Here is a 23,486-nt window from a genome sequence, read left to right as displayed (position 1 = left end):
GATAGCCATAAAAGCCTTTTACGGCTATCCAGACCAAATGGCCAAGCCAAACTGTTGTATCATGTGACCACAGCCAGTCTGCACTCTTAAACAACAAACTGTATGTATTTCAGCCCACAATACCTGACCCCCCCTCGTCTGATGAAGTGTGCTTAGAGAGCACACGAAAGCTTACATTCTCAATAAAACTTGGTTGGTCTTAAAAGTGCAACTTGACGCCTGCTTTGTTCAAATACAATGTAGACTCTTAGGGCACTGGTTCTCAGAGTGATTTGAGGAAACCATAGAGTCAGAAAATGAGCAATGGCACAAAAGCTTCCTTGAAAAACAGCTTGGTCAGTGCCCACAATTCCAATCTTTCCCTGCGATATGCAGCTTCAGGAGAGTGCTAAGTGGCTTTCTCTCCTGATGTAGATCAGCAGTCCACAGGAGGCTAGCCTGTGTCCTCCTGCCTAAACTGAATGTGTTTAACACAAAGCAGAAGACCCTGAAATGCACTGGATTTCCATGGCACAAATTCAGGGGATAAGGAGCCATGAGATGTTGTCGGAGAGGCTAGGTGGTAAGTCACATGTAATTTCATCAAAGTTCCAGCTGAACAAGATTGCTTGCAACTCTACCATAAAATGCTACTTAAGATGCAGAAAAGTTCTATAAATGAATAATTGGAACCCTTATCTCAGAGTGGGGATTTTCCATCATGGCATCAAGCCCTCCCCCCCATTGCAAATATCAAGGTGGAGTCAGAAGGGTATTTAATTTCTGGAGGAGCTGTGAAAAAATACAAGACAGCTAGGAATTCTGACAAGATTCAAAATAGTAGTTAGGGGATGGTGGCTCAGTGGTAGAGCATCTGCTTGGGAAGCAGAAGGTCCCAGGTTCAATCCCCGGCATCTCCAAAAAGGGGTCCAGACAAATAGGTGTGAAAAGCCTCAGCTTGAGACCCTGGAGAGCCGCTGCCAGTCTGAGAAGACAATACTGACTTTGATGGACCAAAGGTCTGATTCAGTATAAGGCAGCTTCATATGTTCAAAATGTGGACTGTCCTGTCACAGCAGACTCACTGGTGCTTTTCTTAAACAATGTTAACAAGTTCACACTTGTAGGTGCAAGAGAGCTTGCTATTTATTTGTTAATCGTAGCAAAGACTGTCTTGAAGAATAAGTGGGGTAGTAATCCCACCCTTTGTGATGCTTAGTAGTTAGTTTTAGTTTCGGATATATTTGTGTGTGTGTGTGTAAGCTGACCATCAAAGATTAGCAAATGTAGGTAATTGTAAGGCATTTATGGGGAGTTTGGTTCCAGCCTTGTATGATTATGTAGATAAACCAGATTCACAGGTGCCATCTGATTTTTTTTGTGCTACTGATTGCTGACAATTGAATACTGTTCTTATTAGGCTGATTACATACCTTTACATTTTTCTCTGTAATAAATTGTAATAAATATTATAGGGCAGGAGTGGCCAAACTCACAATGTAAGAGCCACATGAAATAAACGCCAGATGTTTGAGAGCCGCAAGACATGAACATCAGATGTTTGTGAGCTGCAAGGAAGGAAGGAAGATAGATGGGGAGGGAGAGGTGGAAAGAAAGCACATTTAACTTTATATGCATTCTCCAAGCAGCTGGCTGGCTTGACTCGGAGAAGTAACTTAAAGAAATGCCTTCTCCAAGCTGGCTGATGAGGCAGTGGGGGCTTTGAGAACTACACAATATGTGTGAAAGAGCCACATGTGGCTCCCGAGCTGCAGTTTTGCCGCTCCTGTTATAGGGAGTTATGGTAAATTTTTACTTGGGAAGTAAATTGTTAATTTCCCCCGAATACTATTATTTTGAGTAAATCTTTGTATTGTATTTTAATCTGATCTGTGTTAACACTGATAAAGTGTTGAAAAGTGAACACTTTGACAAGATTATGCACAGGATAGAGAAGGTAAAGAAAGAAGTACTCTTCTCCCTTTCTCACAATACAAGAACTTGTGGGCACTCAATGAAATTGCTGAGCAGTTGGGTTAAAAGGAAGTACATCTTCACCCAAAGGGTGAATAACACGTGGAATTCACTGCCTTAGGAGGTGGTGGTGGCTACAAACATAGCCAGCTTCAAGAGGGGGTTGGATAAACATATGGAGCAGAGGTCCATCAGTGGCTAATAGCCATAGCATATTGTTGGAAATCTCTGTCTGGGGCAAATCATGCTCTGTATTCTTGGTGCTTGGGAGGGACAACAGTATGAGGACTTCTAGTGTCCTGGCCCCACTGATGGACCTCCTGATGGCACCTGGGTTTTTTGGCACTGTGTGACACAGAGTGTTGGATGGGCCATTGGCCTGATCCAACGTGGCGTCTCTTATGTTCTTATGACAGGAAAATTTCTAAGTAAAGTATGTGGTAGCCTGAGGCAGGCAATTAGATTATCTGTCCCAGTTATTTGATTCCAGACTTCACTGTCAGCTGTGGGGGGGCCCCCTCTTCCATCCCTTTCTGGTAGGTGACCACATCCCAAGGTCAAAACCTGGGACCTCATGTGCACGAAACTTATGTTGCTCTCACAGGGTTAGAGTTTCCTCTATACTTGCTTCAGTTCTGGTGTATGTGACTGGCTGTGTCACCAGGACAAGTGGAAGATTCCAAATGCCCCATGACATATCCTTCTTTAGTATGTCCTGGTGGCTATGTGCTTGGAGAGTTACTGCAAGATGTGGGTCTTGCTTCTTCCCATTATGCTGCTGATATGATTGCTGCTGGTTAAAAAGACCTTATTCTCCCTTTTTTCTCAATGTGAGTGTTGTTCTTCTCGTTGTTTAAAATGAATTGTTTTTTTCTGTAATTCCTGTACTGGGAGTATATTGTATAATAAGGCTTAGACTGCTTGGACAGAGGTACCTACAGAAGCATTTAATAGTCCAGCCCAAAATATCCTGAAATATAAGTGAAACAAGTAGAATAACCGCAGAGGTGGCCAACGGTAGTTCTCCAGATGTTTTTTGCCTACAACTCCCATCAGCCCCAGCCAGCATGGTCAATGGCTGGGGCTGATGGGAGTAGTAGGCAAAAAACATCTGGAGAGCTACCGTTGGCCACCCCTGGAATAACAGTAACATATCCAGTCTTAATGGCTACTATAGCAACTAAATCAGCAGTAAATAGCCACACTTGCTATTCACAGGCCCTTCTGCTGGTGCAAAGTATCACAGGGATGCTAATGCCATTCAGATGGTCTTCATGATCCGCCATTATGGATCATTAATGGCCACATTTCCCTTCCTGCCACATATAAGTCCTTCACATAATACAGTGGAGGGAAAGACCTCATGGCTGGAATAGTATTCCTACTTGTGCCTTTTCATTGAAAAATAAAGCAGTTCCTAATGCTGAGGTATAATCCCCTCCCCCCCCCCCAATTGCATTATAGTATCTTCCCTCACCAGTGGTCTGAAGAGAGTGTGGTATACTTAACGTTAAATAAATAAAACAACCTGGGTAAATCTGCATTTTTCACCTATGATGCTATGGTGTAGGTTCTTATCTAAAGAATGTTTCAAACCTGTGAGCCCCATCTAGGAATCAATCACAAAAAAGCGCAGAAAAAGAGGCTTGTGCTGGAGCCTAGTTTTTGGGCTCCAGCAGTCAATGGTGTAGTAGTGGTTAAATGCGCAGGCTCTTATCTGGGAGAACCAGGTTTTGATTCCCCACTCCTCCACATACACCTGCTGATGTGACCTTGGGTCAGCCACAAGTTCTCTCAGGGCTGTTCTGCTCAAGAGCCGTTCTCTGAGAGTTCTCTCAGCTCCATCTACCTCACAGGGTGTCTGTTGGGGGAGGGAGAAAGAGATTTAAGCTGCTCTGAGACTCCTTTGGTTACCGAAGGGCGGGGTATAAATCCAACCTCCTTATTCTTCTTTTAGCAGAGTATGGCCAAGTAAATCGCTTACTCCAAATCTTAATTAATTAAAAACATATTTAAACCTTAAGAGAAATTCTACAAGATTCGCAATAGATATACCAGGGAAGAAATAATGGCCATGGAAAGATACTGTGCTGTTATGACAAAAAAAAAATTACCCTTTCCCCCCCCCCCCCTCTTAACTGTATTTAATGCTTTGTTACTCAAAGGGAGCTGAGTATTCAAGAACACCACAGGTCCATGCCCTATTTGTTGTGGAACAGAGTGCTGCCTATTGCTTTAAGCTATAAGCATTTTGAAGAGGGGTGGGAGGCTGTTTTGTTGTGTCTGGTTAGCGAGAGAGCTGCATTTGGGGAAAGTAACAAAGGAGATATAAGGGCAGAGTAAATACCCAGCGCACAGAGGTAAGCCAGACTAAAACTAGTGGAATGTCTTTGTGCCAGCTGATGGCTCTGGATGGACAAGATGATACAAGTTCTCGTGGGTAACTAGTAGGAGCGGCATTGCTGTGAAGCCTGCCGAAGTAACAAGCCAGGGCTGGAGAAAGAAAAGCCACATGGAAGAATGCTAGGCTGAATTGTGACAAAGACATGAGCGCCCCTACTAACGTCTATTTAAATGCCTCCTAAGGCAGCAGACTGAGGTCTCGTAAGAAATAGTCCCCTAAAGCACATTTCACTCAACAGGCATCTGCTTGGCTGATTGAACTGTAGTAACCCGGCTGGCTCACATTCTCCTGAGGTGAATGACCTGAAATAAGCCACAATTCATGGGCGCTTCTTGCATCACCATCAGCTTCATTTCCTAAACAGAGCCGGCCCCCTCATACAGTCACCACATCACCCTATCTCCTAGCAACACCCACACAAGCCTCGGGGATTGGCTTAGCAACGTACACTCCCACACGCCCAGCTCTCCTGATTGGACCTTTTGTGTCAATGACAAGGGCCTGAGGAAAATGTGGTGTCTCCTTTGTCAAGTTTCATTTGCCGGCTTTTAAGAGGAGAAGGCGGTCGTCGCTTTACGAGACAGGCGGCGTTTGCCGTCTCCCTGGACACCGGTAACTCCTCCAGGGCAGAGAGCCCGGAGGCCCACGACGAAATCTCTTGAGGCCTACTCGGCAAAGCGCGCCCAAGTTACTTGTAATTAATTCTTAACTCCCCGCACGGAAGAGCAGCGAGGAATCAATTACGCCCAGCCTCCAGTTGCGGTGTTCACACTTCCCTACGTTGAAGCACTTAAAAAGGGATTCCTAAGTAGGGCGGGTGGTCGCTTTAGCTGCGCCGGAGAAGCAACGCGCACTTAAGGACGAGCCACCTCCCTTGTCCCATTGATTATGCGGGGTCACTGCGGGGGCTGTTGTGTTTTCTCGTGCCCAAGAGTGGCGCTGAGTGACGTCGAGCTCAGGGAACCGTGCAAGGCCCAGCGAGAACGAGGTGTGTGTGTGTGGGGGGGGGGGGGTGCTTTGTTGCAAAAGGGCCCATGGGAGGCTCGAGCAAGGAAACGGGCGCTGCTCCAATCCGCCTCCTCTCTCACGAGGGATTTCGTTGCGAGAGAATGGGGTGGCCACGGCGTGCGTTCCTCTGGCTTCCTGCTTGGTTCGGGACGAAAGTAGGGTTGCCAGGTCCAATTCAAGAAATATCTGGGGACTTTGGGGGTGGAGCCAGGAGACTTTGGGGGTGGAGCCAAGATCAAGGCTGTGACAAGCATAATTGAACTCCAAAGGGAGTTCTGGCCGTCACATTGAAAGGGACGGCACACCTTTTCAATTCCTTCCTTCCATAGGAAATAATGGAGAGGGGCACCTTCTTTTGGGGCTCATAGAATTGGACCCCCTGGTGCAATCTTTTTGAAACTTGGTGGGTATTTTGGGGAGAGGCACTAGATGCTACGTGGAAAATTTGGTGCCTCTATCCCAAAAAATAGCCCCCACAGAGCCCCAGATACCCGCGGATCAGTTCTTCATGATTTTCTATGGGAATAAATCTCCATAGGGAGTAACAGAGTTCCCAGCAGACATTTCCTTCCCCTCCCCCCTGCTTTCTGACGACCCTGAAGGGGGGGGGGAAGGCCTCCAAACCGGGGGATCCCCTGCCCCCACCTGGGGATTGGCAACCCTAGACGAAAGTGCAACACAACACCGACTTCCCCAGCACAGCGGGCGGCATGGCGACCTCCAAACGGTGGGCTGCAGGGATGCTGATCATGGAGTGGGGGAGAGGAGGTGCCCACGCCCATCCCGTTTGACCTCCTCCTCCCGATGGGCTGGCGGGCTGGCTGGCTGACTTTCAGGCGGCTAGCGTATGGGGCGGCGCGTGCTCTCGGAGCTGCTCTTTGCCTCCCTTTCCTGCCGCCGGTGAGCCGCCAGGGCCTCCCATGCGCGACTAAAGGAGTTGGCATCGCCCCAGACTCTGCGCCGGGAGCCCAGCCCAGGCTCTCATTGGACTGCGCCGAGGAGCAAAGCTGTCAGCCCATGTGGCGTGGCCACCGGAGGTGGTGGCTGTTTAAATAGGCTCCGGGAGCTAGAGGGAGACAGTGAGAAGGGCGCTGAGCACACAAGCGGCGGGGGCAGTCCCAGTGCACATCTGAAACCCCGAGGAACCGCCGCCAGCAGCAGCAGCAGCATTTGCACTGCACGGACATCCATCCATCCCGCGCCAGTCTCAGCAACTGCCTTCCCCAGCACGGACTCGGTTGTTGCTGCCGCCGCCGCCTCCTCCTCCTCTTACATCCTGAAGATCTACGCAGGTAACGAGCTTGCAATGTCTGAAACAAAGCCGCGGCGCGCTTTTGAGCTTGAGCCGCCGGGCTGGAGCTGCGCACGCAGGGCCCGGGGCGCCTCCAAGGAGGCCGGTAACGGGGCTCTGCGGATGGACGCCCTTGGTGTTTTCACTGTGGATCTGCAGTGGGCTCATATGACCCCACAAAGCGACCGTCTCTTGCTTCTTGCCTGCCCTGCCCGGCGTGGGGAGGGAAGGCAGCCGGTTCCTTTTTGCGCTTCGTGTTTCCCAGCCTCCTTGTGCAAATGGGATTGTTCGGGGGGGAAAAATCGGGATAAGAGAGGGGCTCCTGTTCAATCGGGAGGCGGCATTACTTTCAGGTGTTTCTGGGAGGGATGTGCTTTTTCCAGGTGAAACATCTACAGAGGAGACCTTTGAGACGCTGTGTGCTGAATTGCTGTTGGAAATAGTTTAGACCTGGGGCCTCCCGGTAGTGGTTCAGGTTTTCTTCTCCATTTTCATGGGTGTTGATGACAAACGAGACGAGGAACCGCAGCTGCGGCTGAGATGAATTTTCCTTTCGAAAATATATTTAAAATTAACAAAACATTGGGGGGGAAGCGGGGAGATCGATCTCTGTGTTGCTTGTTTTCTCATGTGTGTGAGAGCCAGCGAACGGTGCAATTTCTGGGGAATAAAGGGGAGGAGTAGCTGGCAAGAGGGGAGATGGAGGCTAAGCCTTGCTGCACTGTGAGTGCTCTGCATCCAGCCATTTTGATATCAAGCAGGAAAGACAGTTACACTTGTACACTTAAGCAAATAGAAAAGAGGGCTGTTGCCTCTCTTTAATGGCTAGGGTTTGGGGTTTTGTTTTTTTTTTAAACTTGGTGTGACCACAAGTACACAGAAGGAGATCAGATTATGAAAGCTTAATGACATACCTTCTCTAGTATGTCTTTTGTCACATTAGGAAATTAGGACATCAGATAATTCAGGTTTGTCAGTTGCATCCTTTCACTGCTTCTGAGTAGCTACCAGTAAGACAAGGCACTTATGTCTGATGTTTAGAAGTTTACCCTCTGCGTCTGAACAGCCACATTCTGCATTTTTTTTTTTTTAAATGCAGGAATTCTGTCTAATGCAGGCTGGCAACCACTGTATTCCCTATCTCCCTGCTGCTCTCTTCCTGTATCCTTACTCCGCTCATCTCCATCGTAGGGGTTGCATTTGTCATGCAATGATGATTTGAGCTTTTAAAAGTAACAGTTATCAAATGTCACGCTGCATTATAAAACGCCCTGGCTTGCTTAGTTGTTAACTGTTTTATAAAAGTGACAGACTCATGCACCATGGAGGCTCTAAAGACACAAACTGTGCATGCTTGCTTGGGAGTGAGACCCACAGAATTCAGTAGGATTGGTCTCTGAGCTAAATTATGCAGGATTGTGCAGAAAGTATTTATTTGATTTTTATCCTGCTCCCTTCCCCAGCAGGCAGGGCTTCCAACAATTAAATACAATAAAATCAGCAGCACATTTTAAAACAAAACTGTACAGTTGAGTCTTAAGAATGAACCCATCATATATCAGATGGCAGCCCAGCAAGCATTCAGAGGTGGATAACTAAGCCGGGCAGGCAGCCAGTTCAGTGAGATTCACAGTCCAACAGTGGAGAGGTCCGGTGAAACAAAACTGTACAGTTGAGTCTTAAGAATGAACCCATCATATATCAGATGGCAGCCCAGAAAGCATTCAGAGGTGGATAACTAAGCGGGGCAGGCAGCCAGTTCAGTGAGATTCACAGTCCGACAGTGGAGAGGTCCGGTGAAATTTCTAGCAGCCACTGTCCTCAGCCATATGCCTGGTGGAACATCTTGGGTTTACAGGCCCTGTAGAAATGAGCTAAGTTCCACAGGGCTCAAGTTTCACTAGACAGATAGTTCCACCAGGTTGGAGCCAGGGCCAAAAAGGCCCTGACCCTGTTTGAGGACCATTCTGGAACCAGGAATTAACAATAAGTTATTACCAGATGAACGTTATGCCCTCTGAGGGTGTATAGGGAGAGATGGTTCCATAGATACAATGGTCCCAGACCGTAAAAAGGCTTTGAAGGTAAGTACCAAAACCTTGAATCTGATTTGGTACTCAATTTATAGCCAGTGCAGCAGGTAGAGCACAGGTTGCACATGCGCTTTCAGGAGGGCCCCAGCAAGTTCAGGGGTGGGGTTACAGTAGTCTAATTTAGAAGTGACCAATGCATGGATCACTGTGGCCAGGTCAATTGCCAGGCTTGGCAGAGGTGGGAAAATGCTTTCCTAGCCGTATTTGTGACCTGAGCCTCTGAGAGGGAGGCATCAAGGATCACACCCAAACTCCTGACAGAAGGAGCTGGTATTAGCTATACTCTATCAAAAGTGAGGAGTTTAATTCCTGGCCCTCCTTCCCTGACCTAGCCACAGGTCTTCAATGGGTTCAGTTTCAGATGGCTCTGTTTTAACCATCCCACCACAGGCTGTCTTGGGACAGTATTCAGTTGGCCATCAATTAACAGATACAGCTGAATGTCATCTACATATTGATGACACCCTAGCCCGAAACTCTTGACTAACTGGGCGAGAGGGCTCATGTAGATGTTAAACAACATTGGGGAGAGCATTAATTTAAGTATCAAACAGGATGACTGAGATTTTGCTATCAAATACTGTTAAGTGGTGGAGAGTGGATAGTACCACGCCCCCCCTATTCTAACCTAATGCCTGATTACCAAAAGATTCTAACATGTTTATCACAGAAAAATCCATCCTTTCAAGCAACCTTCCAACATAAGAAAATCAGAACCAGAATATCTTCATTTTTGCCATATAGTCTAAATCTCCTGTAATCTGAAAACTGAATATTTGTTTAATAGTTCAAGGAAATAGATCCAAGAATATATATTCCAGGATCTCTTCTAATTTGACACTGAGAATAAAGCCTGATTTTCCTTCTCTCTCAAAGACCACTTACCTTAGCTTCCCCTTCTTTAAGCGATGGGCCTTGGCTCAGTGGCAGAGCATTTGCTTTGCCTGCAGGAGAGTCTATGTTCAATCCTCAGCATTTCCATCTAGAACAGGGGTCCTCAAACTTTTTAAATAGGGGGGCAGTTCACTGTCCCTCAGACTGTTGGAGGGCCGGACTGCCGTTACTGTACAAGGCCGCGGGCCGTCAGTTCTCCATCTTCTGCATCTCTGTCCCTTCCCCACACCACACACCCCGGCCTGGGAACTCACCTCACCTCGGTATCACTTCACACTCTGTCTCCGCCGCCTCAGCCCAGTGCCGGAAGTGTGCGTTGCTAACGCGAGTTTAGGTCGAACGTCACTTCCGGTCTGATTTTGCCATAACCCGGCGGGCTGCATAAACGTCCTCAGTGGGCCGCCTCTGGCCCGCAGGCCGTAGTTTGAGGACCCCTGATCTAGAAGAACCAAGTAGCAGGTGATGTGAAAGACTTTTTCCTGAGGCCCTGAAGAGCTACTATTCAGTCTGGGTAGATGATACTGAGCTTGATGGACCAATGGAGTAAGGCAGCTTTTCATATATGTATGGTTAGATCCGATTTATATATCACATAGCTTTTATTGACCTCAGTGGGACTGAATTTTTTATTAATGCATCAAGCTTCTGTATTAAGTTTTGTTATCAAACAGAAACCAATACTGGTATCAGTTAAATTTTAAATTTAAACTTCCACTGCATTAAAAGTGATACTCGATGGTGTACACACTGGTGTCTCCTAAGGACTTATGTGCTGGCCCAGCATCTCTTGTTTAGACTAAAAAAAAAAATCTGCCTAAAAGCCTAGTCCAGAAGTAAATCCTACTGAATGAATTGGGTTATTCCCAATAAGTATATTTTCAACATTTTGGATTGCAATGCTAACTAACCTTGAAATAATCTATATGAAATCAGTGAGACTTCTCACTGTAGGTCATAGTACTTAAATTTAATTAGATATCTGTGAAAGTATGTATCACCAGCAGGAGCATGCAATGCAAATACAAAGTGATGTTATGGTTGTAGTTTGAAAGATTACATGCAGTTGTTAGTCTCTTTAACAAAGAAAAAATACAGGACCCCTTAGCCTAATACCACACATTAGGTAATGTATGGTTTTCTCTTTCTAGTTAACATTCATACAACAAATATATTCAAAATAAAACAAAGTTGGGGAGGGATGGTGGCTCAGTGGTAGAGCATCTGCTTGGGAAGCAGAAGGTCCCAGGTTCAATCCCTGGCATCTCCAAAAAAGGGTCCAGGCAAATAGGTGTGAAAAACCTCAGCTTGAGATCCTGGAGAGCCGCTGCCAGTCTGAGAAGACAATACTGACTTTGATGGACCAAAGGTCTGATTCAGTATAAGGCAGCTTCATATGTTCATATGTATGTTCAAAGTTAAGTATGAAAATGCAAGTAGAAAAATATTTATTTGAAAGAAATAATAATTGATTATTGGTGGCACTTTTGTTAACATTTGTCTGCATCTTTTTTTCTGGATGTCCCTCCTCAAAAGGAATAGAACAGAACTGCAGAAAGAGACAAACAGAAAACATGTTGGAATAAAACATAGTTTTTATACAAAGCAATTTTTTTTAAAGTCAAGGAAAGAAACAACCAGTGGGTGACCTGCAATACCAAAAGTAAAGGGCCAATAGATTTAAATATGTGAAAGACGCGTGGGATATTTTACTGTGTTTTAAATTTTTTGAAGAATAATAGCAGAGCAGTATTAAAAGAACGAAAAAAGCATCTCAAGATGTGCTACCTGTTCCTTATTTAAAAGAATGCTTGTTTTATTTATCTGTTACAGAAATGGGAAAGAGATTCATGATAACAACAAAAGGCAATTGTAATTAATTAAAATGATAGTATATTCTAATAAAGTGCTATCAGTGTTTTGCAACACGTATTACTTCAGCAAGATTCAAGTCCAGTAGCATCTTAAAGACCACAACAAGATTTCCAGGGTAGAAGCTTTCGAAAGTCAAAAACTCCCTTCATCAGATACAAGTGAAAGTAGCTTTGGCTGTCGAAAGTTTATACCCTAAAAACCTTCAGTTCTTTAGGGTGCTACTGAAACATCTGAAACTATATACATAATATACCATTTTTCTTACGGTCCCGACTCACAATGTGGAATTTAATTTGGAGTTCTTCAGGTGACAACTGTACTGTCAAGTTACCTAACATGGGACAGAATTAGCAAAAGCCCTATGATGAAACAAATACCTAAAGCACTGTGAAGAAAGACTGGTTATTATGGAAGATAAATGAAGTGAGTTAGCACAGTGCAACAAGTTACAAAAACACTTAGTGAATCAGTGAGGTGGTAATTAAGCCATGCAATAGCAAGGCCTCTGCTGGATAATTTCAGATCAAAATACGATCCTTTTAGAGGGAATTCTATGAATTGTTGCACTGAGAAGTCCATTCTAAAAGATCATTCAAAGTATTAAAAGCTATCGAGACCTATTCTTAAATTAATACCAATGCATTTCATCTTACGGACAAAGATAAATAGGAGAAAGTCATAATCTGCCTCTGCAAAGAAACCTCCTCCCCCCCCCCCAAAAAAGGTAAAGGCCAGGTATTTATCATGGCATAATCTGAGAAAAACCTGAGGGCAATTCACACACCACTTTTGCTCTGTTTGAATAGTCCTGGAATCTGTAGTCCCTTTGGCAAGCATAATTGGTATATCAAACTACAGTGGAAACTGCTGGCAGTAATTCCTCTGATTATGGGAATTTCTGTCTGTGGGAACTTCTGCCAACTTCATCTATGATCACCTAGTTAATATGCTGTGTTCTGCTTGGGATGTTCAGAATTACTTTGGTGCCTTTTGTCAGGGCAGGCTCATACAAGCTATATAATTAATGTTCACTCTCCATTCTTGATAGGTTGTATTAACTTCCTGTGTTTGCTTAAAGGTAGGTAAATACAACGTACAGGTGAGAGACTGAAGTGAAGAGACTGAATTTATCCCTCTACTGTCTGACTTCACTGTCCTGGATGTGGCCCACTTCTAATTGAACAGCTTTCATTTGTGCCTTAAATGCTCCACCCTAAATTTTTGTAATCTAATTGTTGCACAATTCTGTTGTAATGGGACAGTCATGACAATGGGGCAGGGACTGTTCTATAAGCTACTATGAATAAGTCTAATGCTGTGTTAATAATGTGAAGCAACTTGTCACAATCAGATCAATGACAGAACCAGCTGCTTAAGGAACAGCTAATTTGAGGCATCTTGATAGGCAGTCTGGTCTCCATAGACCCCACCGCTGATTGAGGAAGGTTTGTACTAATGAAACCTTTTTGATAGAAGAGCAGTCTTCTGTCCAAGTTTGAAGACTAGGGAATAGTGTAAAAGTGGAATGACAAGCATTATATTTTTTTATGATGTACACATTTATTTCTTTTGGCACATTATCACCGCTGGACAAACACGTTTTTCAGGTTTTAGAGAGCCCAACTTCATGTGATGCTTGGTTGCATGTAATTTGCCCCCAATTTTTGAGGAAGGAGGTTTCTAGAGACTGTCATGATAATGGAAAAAACAGGGAAGGATAAATTCTTTCTATCTTGCAAGCCCCCCACCCCCCCCCAAAATTAACTCCCTCTGGCAAGGGGAGAAATACAGCTGCACCAAGAAAGATGGACAGCAATTTTTAGCAGACACTGGCATGAGAAAAGGGGGTTAGGAATTCCCTTCTTCCTGTGCTGCTCTGCTGGTTTCATTTGCTCTGTCTATGGCTGCATTTTGGGAGAAAATTGTTAGGGGCAAATAGTATAATATGATTGAACATCATGTAGTCTGGCAGTGAAACATTACAAATGCCTGTAAAACCTGTTTCTCAGAATGGCAATTAAATATGCATTAATATTGTTAGCAGCGATGCTTCCAGTTCACTTTCTGAGAAATCTGTTTTCTGAGAAATATAACTGATAATAATAATAATAATAATAACAACAACAACAACAACAACTACTACTACTACTTTTTATTTGTATCCCGCCCTCCCCGCAAGCAGGCTCAGGGCGGCTCACAACATGTGAATACAGTATACAATAAAACCATGTGCGATCAATTATAAATTCATATACAATTTCAATATAAAATCATCCTTAAAATCATTAAAATTACATTAAACTTAAGATTATGGTGCTATAATTAAGATCTTTCATAAAATCCAGTGATTAAAACATAGAACATATCCAACAGGACTTTCTTGGCTCGGTTTATGTGAGGGCTGTTTTAAAGAGGTGGGTCTTACAGGCCCTGCGGAATTGATCTAAGCATCGCAGGGCCTGTACCTCCTCCGGGAGTTGGTTCCACAGTAGGGGGGCCGCTACAGAGAAGGCCCGATCCCGGGTGGACTTCAATCTGGCCTCCTTTGGCCCAGGGATATTCAGCTGGTTCTTTCCAGCTGACCTCAGCGCTCTCTGGGGTTCATGCGGGGAAAGACGGTCCCTCAAGTAGACAGGTCCTCGGCCATATAGGGCTTTAAAGGTAATAACCAGCACCTTGTAACGAACTCGGTATGCCACCGGCAGCCAGTGCAGTCTGCGTAGCCCCGGCTGTATGTGCTCCCATCTTGGGAGCCCCAACAGCAGCCTAGCCGCTGCGTTCTGCACCAGCTGCAGCTGCCGAGTTCGGCACAGGGGCAGCCCCATGTAGAGGGCGTTACAGTAGTCCAATCTTGAGGTGACCGTAACATGGATCACCGTTGCTAGGTCCTGGTGCCCAAGGAAGGGGGCCAGCTGCTTCGCCCGTCGAAGATGAAAAAACGCAGACTTGGCAGTGACCGCTATCTGTGCCTCCATTGATAATGAAGGCTCCAGAAGAACCTCCAAGCTCCTGACTCTATGGGCCGCTTTTAGCGGTACACCGTCAAAAGCCAGAAGGGGGATTTCCCCCCCCCCAAGGGCACCACGGCCCAAGCAAAGGACCTCTGTCTTCGTTGGATTCAACTTCAACCCACTCAGCCTGAGCCAACCTGCCACGGCCTGCAATGCTAAGTCCAGGTTCTCCGGGACACAGCCAGGCCGGCCGTCCATTAGCAGATAGAGCTGGGTGTCGTCTGCATATTAGTGACACCCGAGCCCAAACCTCCGGGCTGTCTGGGCAAGGGGGTGCATGTAGATGTTAAATAACATCGGGGAGAGAACTGCACCCTGTGGCACCCCATGCACTAGTGGGTGCCTCTGGGACAGCTCTCCCCCAGACATATCCCTGGCTATCCTGATGTTCTTTTAAATTGAATCTGTCATGGCTTCCCAGTTGTCCTTGTAGTTTTACCGTATACAGGTGTTCAGATATGATTTCTCCTCTCTTTGGGAGGCAGTGTCTCCATTCAGAATATCTGCAGTACCATCCTTGGCAGAGTTACACCCTTCTAAATCCATTGACTTAATTGGACTTAGAAGGATGTAACTGTGCTTAGGATGTCACTGCTAGTAACTCAGATGCCTACTCTGTAGAGTAGTGTGCTACCAAAAGATCACACAGAAATTTCATATACAAATTTTCCCATATGTGAATCAAATTGCTTTTATATGTTGGCCTATTATGCACACACAGCTTACTGCAAATTTTCTGAGCTTCATTTTGGATTCTGTTCCTACCTCACGCAGCATTCTTTTTTCTCCTGTGTATTCATTCTACAGTCCCCCCCCCTCATGTGGTTTTTCTAAATTGCGGTGAAATGTTACATGATGTGTTGGGGGTGGCACGCAAAGTTTTTTTAAAAAAATTACGCAATTGCTGCTCAGTAGCATCCAGCAAGCCCCTTCCATTTAAATTTTTGTGGTTCAGGTTTTGCGCATTAATTTTAGCGTTAGTTTATCGAACGCATGGGAACAGGAAAGAAGGAAGGCAAAGGGGGAGAACCCACTGTTGAAATTGACCAGACATTTTCTGCAACTGGCAAGCAGCTGCAAAGCCTCATTTTCCATATTGCCAAGAAGGGGGCTGCGGCAGGACTCAGAGGTATTCTAGGAGAAAGTGCAGCAGCGTGATTTTGTAATTCTTCCTCGACCCTGGGCAGCAAATACTGTGTCGCCTCTTGGGGTAGATCTGTAGCTGATAAGGTTTTCCAGCACTGATGAGCTGGGAGATCAAGAAATGGGTGTGGGGAAACAGCGTGTTTTCATCCAGAAATCCATGGAGAATCAGCAGACAGTTGGGCTCATTGAAGAGCTCATCTATATGCAGTGCCACTGAGCCCGCTTTATAAAGCCTTGTTGGTTGTTTTCCAGAATGTCTGTGTACCTTTCCATATAACCAGTGTCGTAAGCCATCCAGACAGTGAAGAGTCCCCTGCTATTAGGGTTGCCAAGTCCAATTTAAGAAATATCTGGGGACTTTGGGGAGCCAGGAGACATTGGGGTGGAGCCAAGATCAAGGCTGTGACAAGCATAGTTGAACTCCAAAGGGAGTTCTGGCCATCACATTTAAAGGGACGGCACACCTTTTCAATGCCTTCCTTCCATAGGAAATAATGAAGGATAAGGTCACCTTCTTTTGGGGCTCATAGAATTGGACCCCCTGGTCCAATCTTTTTGAAACTTGGGGGATATTTTGGGGAAAGGCACTAGATGCTATGCTTAAAATGTAGTGCTTCTAACTCAAAAAACAGCTCCTCCCCCGAGCCCCAGATACCCGCGGATCAATTCTCCATGATTTTCTATGGGAATAAATCTCTATAGGGACATATCCCTCCCCTCCCCCCGCTTTCTGATGACCCTGAAGCGGGGGGAGGGCCTCCAAACCGGGGGATCCCCTGCCCCCACCTGGGGATTGGCAACCCTACCTGCTATAGCAACCAGGCTTGCCGTGTATGCAAGGAACCAATGGCTCCCTGCTAGTGCAGCTCTTGAGTTGCCTCCTCCCACCACTCAGTTTAAACTGGGCTGTAGGTGAGGGCAGCCCAGCCAGGGTCACTCTGTGTCGGAGGAAACTGATGGATCCCTGAAAATGCACCTCTGTGCTACCTTCTCCCACTGCCCAGTTTAAACCAGAGAGGAGGAGAGGGCAACCCAGCCAGGAATAATTTTTTACAGTAATCTGAGACTAGCGTTAGTCTCATATCCCTAGACTCATGCTGTTTGTAAAATAAATAAATAAATGTAAAACAATGAGAGACGCATCAATGAATGGTGGAAGCTACAGAGTGGGTGGAATGACCTGGATATGGGCATAGAAGTGGCCTATGGGGGCGGGAAAAGGGCGGGGGGAAATCCAAGAGAATCTGTATGCTTTTGAATTTCCTTTTGGGTTGACATCAAGCAAGGGTAAAACAGGCATAAAAGCACTCTGAGAACACCTGGGGAAACAGTGAATGGGAAATAGACTGATTGCTGAATGGTGGAAAAACAATGCAGTATGAAAAAGAAAAGCTGACAGACATGCCCAGCGAAACTGAGGCAAAACACCTGTACGTAATAACCATAGTAAATCCAAAGAGATTTACTATCCAGTGCAAAAGAGCAGAGGTAAGTTGAGAAAGAGCTATCCTTGCCTGCAAGCTAAGAGATGCACTAGGTACATTTAAAGGTTCCTTCTTGTGTGAAAGTCACACTCTGATCTTAGATGAATGAAAAGGGAACTTGTTTTTAATGTTTTGCATTGTTCAGATTTTTTAAAAACTGCGCTTCTAAGAAGTCTCAGTATTGAACTCTGAACTCAGAAGCCAAGCAGCGTTTGCCCTGGTTAGTACTTGGATAGAAGACCATCTGATACGTAGAGACAGGCAGCGTCAAACCACCTCTAAACATCTCCTGCCTTGACAACACTTTGGGGTCTCCATAAATTGGCTGCAACTTGACAGTGCTCTCCAACACTGTTTAGCTGTACCGAATGATTGGTACTCCCCGTCTGACAACTTTAGTTGATGATTCAGCAGGCCTTAGGAAGAAGTTGTTAAATATTTGACTCAAGAGAACAGAGTAAATACAGCAATAGTGGGTGTGTACACATACAAGTTTCTGTATGTGCTCTTAATCAGTACACCTTAATCTGTGCAATTTATCTAACACCACATGAATTTTCCAGTTGTCCATTCACAGGAGGTGAGGCACTGCAGATTGTGTCCAGGCAGAACTGTCCACATGGAGACAGAATAATATTAGTGTGCAAAACTCAGTATTGCATTGTGTCTAGTTTTATGGATACTATTTCCTAATTTTTCCTGGTTTGACCTGGGGGATAACACAAGCTCTAGCGCAAAGTTTTACAATGCTGTATTATACCTTTTAAATCCCATCTACTTCAATGGACTCACATGCTGCTGATGCAGTTGCAGTCTTCCTGTTTATGGACTTCCTAGGTTGCTGGTCAGTCATTGTGTGTACAAAATACTGGTCCTTTGGGTCTGATCCAGTATGGCTCTTCTTATGTTCTTACGAGGGTGAAATAAAGAAGGTGTAAGGATTGCATTGTAAATTACCGTTGCTCATTATTGTGTGGTCTGAAAACAATTTGTGCATGGGTGACAAGAAAATTAGAAGATTTTTTTGTAAGGCACTGCTGGGAGAATTGTATATGGGAATGATCTATGGTGTAACTGGGTTTTAAAAATAATATACATTTATGGTGGATAGGATTGTTAGCAGTTATAATAAAACAATATGGTGTTATACTTTTTTAAAGCTTAGCTGCACTGCTGTAAGGAGCATTTCACGGAAGCAAAATACTGTGTCAAAAGTGACAATAAATGAACACACCCTTAGGCTAAGGGTGGAACTTTTGCTTTGTATTAACTTTTTCTTATTTTTATTGTTTTCTGTATTGTTGTTTTTTTAATTCTTTACACACACACATACACAAAAATCCGACAGAAAATTAAACAAGTTAAGCTTGCTATCAGTACCATATTTTAACTCATACTTCTGTGAAACAAGCAGATTATAAATAGTCACTGCTTTTGAACATGTCATGTAAACCAGACTTAGTTATCCATCTGATTCAGCATTTGTCTCCAAACATCAATACTATTTAAAAGGCTTTCTTTTAAAATAAGCTGTCAGTTTAATCATGCAGAACGTATCTAGCCACTCTGGGTTGGGTTTTTTTTTTACTTAGAAGAGATTTTTTCTTCCAGTGTCCAACAAAGACAATATGAGCAGTTGTTATTGTATATAGGACCAATTCTTGAAGAGAAGATGGGACAGACAACAAAGTTTAACAACAGGAATTCTGGTGTTCAAGCGATTGTATAGCCCGGGTTGGCCAAACTTGCTTAACCAGAGAGTCACATAGAATAAATGTCAGATGTTTGAGAGCCATAAAACGTGAACATGGCCAGGCGTGCCCCCATCCAATTTACTGTGCCGTTATATATTGTCACACATACAGAGAGGTAGAGAGCATAAGACAAGAGCTGCTGGCACAACAACTTTATTTCAGTTTTTAACTGATCTTTGATTGTAATAAACTGAACTACTAGATAACTAGAACTATTTGTTTTCTGAAATTTTTCTTGAAAGTGATATATTTTGGCAAGCATTGTCTGGCTTCCTCAATTGGAAACAAATGAGAAAATGGAAGAGGTTGAAAGAAAGAAAGAGAAAGCAAATAGATGGGGGGAGGGAGGGGAGGGGAGGAGAGAGAGATGTGGAAAGAAAGCAAATAGATGGGCTGGGAGGGAGAGGTGGAAAAAAGCACCTTTAACTTAAATATGCTCTCCATGCCTCCCCACTCCCACACCAGCCAGCATGTTTTTGAGAAGGGATTTAAAGAGACAAATGCCTTGTCTGAGCTAAGCTAGCTGTCCAGTGTGGCAATGGGGTGGGACTTGGAGAACACATTTAACTTTAGAGGGGGAGGGAGAAGAGGAAAGAAGGAAGGAAGATGGAGAGAGAGAAAAATAAAGAAAAGTAGAGGGAGCAAGAAAGAGAAAGAAGATGGGGAGGGAGGGGTGGAAAGAAAGCAACTTTAACTTTAAATGCATTCTCCAAGCCAACTGAGCCGATAGTGGGGCTTCAAGAGCCACACAATAAGCGTGAAAGAGTAACAGTTTGGCCACCCCTGGTATACCTGTGCCAATTGAAATGCTTGCTATTATTACTTTCCAATATTTTACAGTTCACAAGTACTCCCAGCACATATGAAAAAGGTAGTATTATCTTTGCCGCCAAACCAATAATTATTCATGGTATTATAAATTTTGAAAAGTCTGTTTGGTGATGGGTGTCATTGCCTTGCCATTTTGATTACATTCTCTCTCAAAGAAAGATTCACTGAAAAGGCTGACCTCTTAGAAACAAAGGATTCCATAGAACTGGATGTATTTGATGACCTAAATCAGTGCCCTGCTTGTGGGCATTCTCAGGGCATCTGGTTAGCCACTGTGAAGCGGGATACTGGACTAGATGGATCCCGAACAGCCACTTTTATGTCATCTTTGTTTTTATAATAACAAACAATTGAATAAAACCTAAAACAAACCGAAAATAATTAACAGTTGAATAAAACCTAAACAATTAAATTTTTTATTCAAGTAATTTTTCTCCCTTTTCATACTATATACGGGGAAATCTTAAGTAGCATACGATAGCAACCATTAATCTAGTTATTGGCAATATTGTTTATGTGAATGTTGGCTTGTCATATTGTTTGGTGGCTTCAAGCGCTCATTCCAGGATTCTTCAGTCTAAGATATGATCAGTTCACAGTGCGGATAACAGCAGCCTGGGGAAAGTGAATTTCGGTGAGAAAGCAGGACAAAGCAAAGTGGTTAAGCAGTGCCTTGCCATACCACATGCTACTACTGCATTTTGTTAAAATAAGAATCCATACTGAGCAAATACATGTTCACGTTCCATTAGATACCTGGATTTGACTAAAAAAAATGAGAGACAGAAATTTTAGTCATTGTAATTTCATTATTGATTCGTTGTTGCATACCTGGTCACAATTTGGCTAGGAAACAGCATCATCCTCTCTCTCCATTACCTTCAGTTATCAGAAATAACTATAACCCTAAAGACTTTAAACACTAAGAACGCTCTTGGCATTCCAGATCCTACACACTAAGACAGAATAATTTGTTGTGCCCTTTGAAGTTGTGCTGGAAACAGGAGGCAGAAATATTTCCATATTTCAGACTTTAAAGGTTTCTTACGGCACTGCTAAGAAGAATTTTTGAGAGGGTTAACTAAATTTGAAGAATTAGCTGTATGAGAAGAAACAAAGCTCATTTATAGCATCTAACATATGCTGATAGCCTATTGTTTTTTACGAGTGGAGTCTATTAAAAAAATTATCAAAAAGTGAGGGGAGTTTGAATGTCCACTGGGCACTTCATAATGGAGAATTAATCTGTGGTTATGTAGGGCTGGAGGGGGCCCCTGTTTTTTGAGGCAAAGGCACCAGATTGTCAGCATAGCATCTGGCGTCTCTCCTCAAGTTTCAAAAAGATTGGATGAGGGAGTCCAATTCTATGAGCCCCCCAAAAAGGTGCCCCCATCTTCCATTATTGCTAATGAAGGGAAGGCATTTAAAAGATCTTTGGTCCCTTTAAATGTGATGGCTAGAACTCCCTTTGGAGTTGAATTGTGTTTGTCACAACCTTGCTCCCGTCTCCATCCTCAAAGTCCCCAGATATTTCCTGTGTCAGACCTGGCAAGTTGGCAACCCTGTGACCACCACTGGCTAGGGCTAAGCTAAGCATCAAGAGTTGGGTCTGGTCCGAGAGGCAATGTGCATTGCTTCCTGTGCCACCAATAGCCAGGAGTCAAGCTAACTTAATTTGTGGCCATTACTACATGTTTGTCAATTGGTTCCGTGAAATATTTTTTTGAGTCAAGAAATACTTCCTGCTGCCTACCCTGAATTGTTCTGGTCTTTAAAAAGCATGGGAGTTTTTCTATTGATAAATGGCAGGTGACTTGCACTGCCTTAGAAATATACAGAAAAATCCAGAGTTGGCTGAATGTACCAAATCTCACCATATGAGAGGAGAGCCAGTTTGGTGTAGTGGTTAAGTGTGCGGACTCTTATCTGGGAGAACCGGGTTTGATTCCCCACTCCTCCACTTGCACCTGCTAGCATGGCCTTGGGTCAGCCATAGCTCTGGCAGAAGTTGTCCTTGAAAGGGCAGCTGCTGTGAGAGCCCTCTCCAGCCCCACCCACCTCACAGGGTGTCTGTTGTGGGGGAGGAAGGTAAAGGAGATTGTGAGCCGCTCTGAGACTCTTCGGAGTGGAGGGCGGGATATAAAACCAATATCTTCATCTACCTTACAGGGTGTCTGTTGTGGGGGAGGAAGGTAAAGGAGATTGTGAGCCGCTCTGAGACTCTTCGGAGTGGAGGGCGGGATATAAATCCAATATCTTCTTCTTCATCTTCTTCATATGCTGAATTGGGCTTTATGGAAGAGATCTTGTTACAAGGACTTTGTGTTTCCTGTTCAGTACTCCCTATCTCAAAGTGCATAGCATTCTCATTTTAATTATTATTGCCACCTCACTTCGAAAACATGAAAAATTCCTTTCTCCTCAAAGTACAAGTTGATACTCCCTTATCTCCATATCCACAGCTAAAATTCTCCCGTTCCTGAGAATATTCATTTCTAAAATCTAGCATGCAGTCAGTGTTTATAAGCTTCCACTGAAGATCTAATTGAAGAGGGGATCCTAACAAGTACAACTGATTTCCTCCTCAAATCAGGCATCAAACTATGTTTATATTGTTCATTTCAAAATCTGAATTTGATTTATGATGTTTTAAATCCAGAATCTGCAAGAAGGAAATTCAGGTTCTGCACAAAACAGCAAATATTGCAAAATATGTGACTTTGCAACACATTTTGTTTGCTTAATTATATGTGGCTTTAAATCACTTGAATATTTTTGGCATGAATTGAGATGGAATCTAGGATGGAGAAACGGAAGGGTATTGATACTGAGCAGTAGAAGTATGGTGATTGGGACCAGTAGCATAGACAGGAAGTTGTGAAGAAGCTGTTATCTATGTTTGGTGTGTTTCCATTGCAATAATGAGTGTTCTCTTTCTTAAGTGTTGTCTTGTGCAGCATTTTCTGTAAATCTGCACATGATTTTTACTATATATGCTGTCTTTCTCAGATCACTGAACTGTTGTTTATATATTATCTGTTATGGACACGTTTGCTTATTCAATATATGCTTATCTCATCCTTCTTCCCTCATACTCCCCCCTACACATTTTATCCTCACAGCAACCCTGTGAGATACATTAGGTTGAGAGAAAATGACTGGCCCAAGGGCTCCCAGTGAGCTTCATGCTAGAGTAGGGATGTGAACCTCCGTTTCTCTGGTCCTAGTCAAACTTAACCGCTATGCCATTAGAAGAGATGTACCACCATTTCTTTTTCTCAATATGAAACTGTTCATTGAAGCTTTTCTTATTCTTTCAAGAATTATTATGTAGGATCAAGGACCATAACTCATATCTTCCTTGGATTCTGTTCAGACATTACGATAAATAAACCATAGTGTTTAAAGAGTGGTTTGATCAAACCCTAGTTAGTCAGGAACTTGACATTGAACTGGATTTCAGTTAGTAGCTGATTTGAAAGTATGTACTAACTGTAGTTGTGTGATGTCTCAGATTTTGACAAATATCACCCCTCATCTGGCCACAATGATAGCAATATAGGGAGAATGGCTGTCTGCCGCCTCGGTGTCTCTTGGCAGGGAGGAAAAACAAATGGGTTTACGCACGGCCAGGTTTGTTATGTACCTATAGAATAACCAGAATTGATAGCAAAAAATCTGGTTTAAACAAACCACAGTTTATCAAAGATTTCAGGTTTTCACGGCTGGTAACATCATTAGGGTT

General features: G+C 43.9%; 1 protein-coding gene across 1 annotated transcript in view; it reads left to right on the top strand.

Moving 5' to 3' along the window:
• The first annotated feature begins 6,445 nt into the window (after positions 1-6,445).
• Positions 6,446-23,486, top strand: part of FASN (fatty acid synthase) — an 83,781-nt gene continuing 66,740 nt past the window's right edge. The window contains exon 1 of the mRNA XM_060253032.1: positions 6,446-6,657. The gene's annotated coding sequence lies outside the window, so the exon portion shown is untranslated. The remainder of the gene's footprint in view (positions 6,658-23,486) is intronic.

The sequence above is a fragment of the Heteronotia binoei genome, chromosome 13 (genome assembly GCF_032191835.1).
Source record: "Heteronotia binoei isolate CCM8104 ecotype False Entrance Well chromosome 13, APGP_CSIRO_Hbin_v1, whole genome shotgun sequence".
Lineage (NCBI taxonomy): Eukaryota > Metazoa > Chordata > Lepidosauria > Squamata > Gekkonidae > Heteronotia > Heteronotia binoei.
The sequence above is the reverse complement of the archived record's forward strand: the minus strand, read 5'-3'. Positions and strand labels throughout refer to the sequence as shown.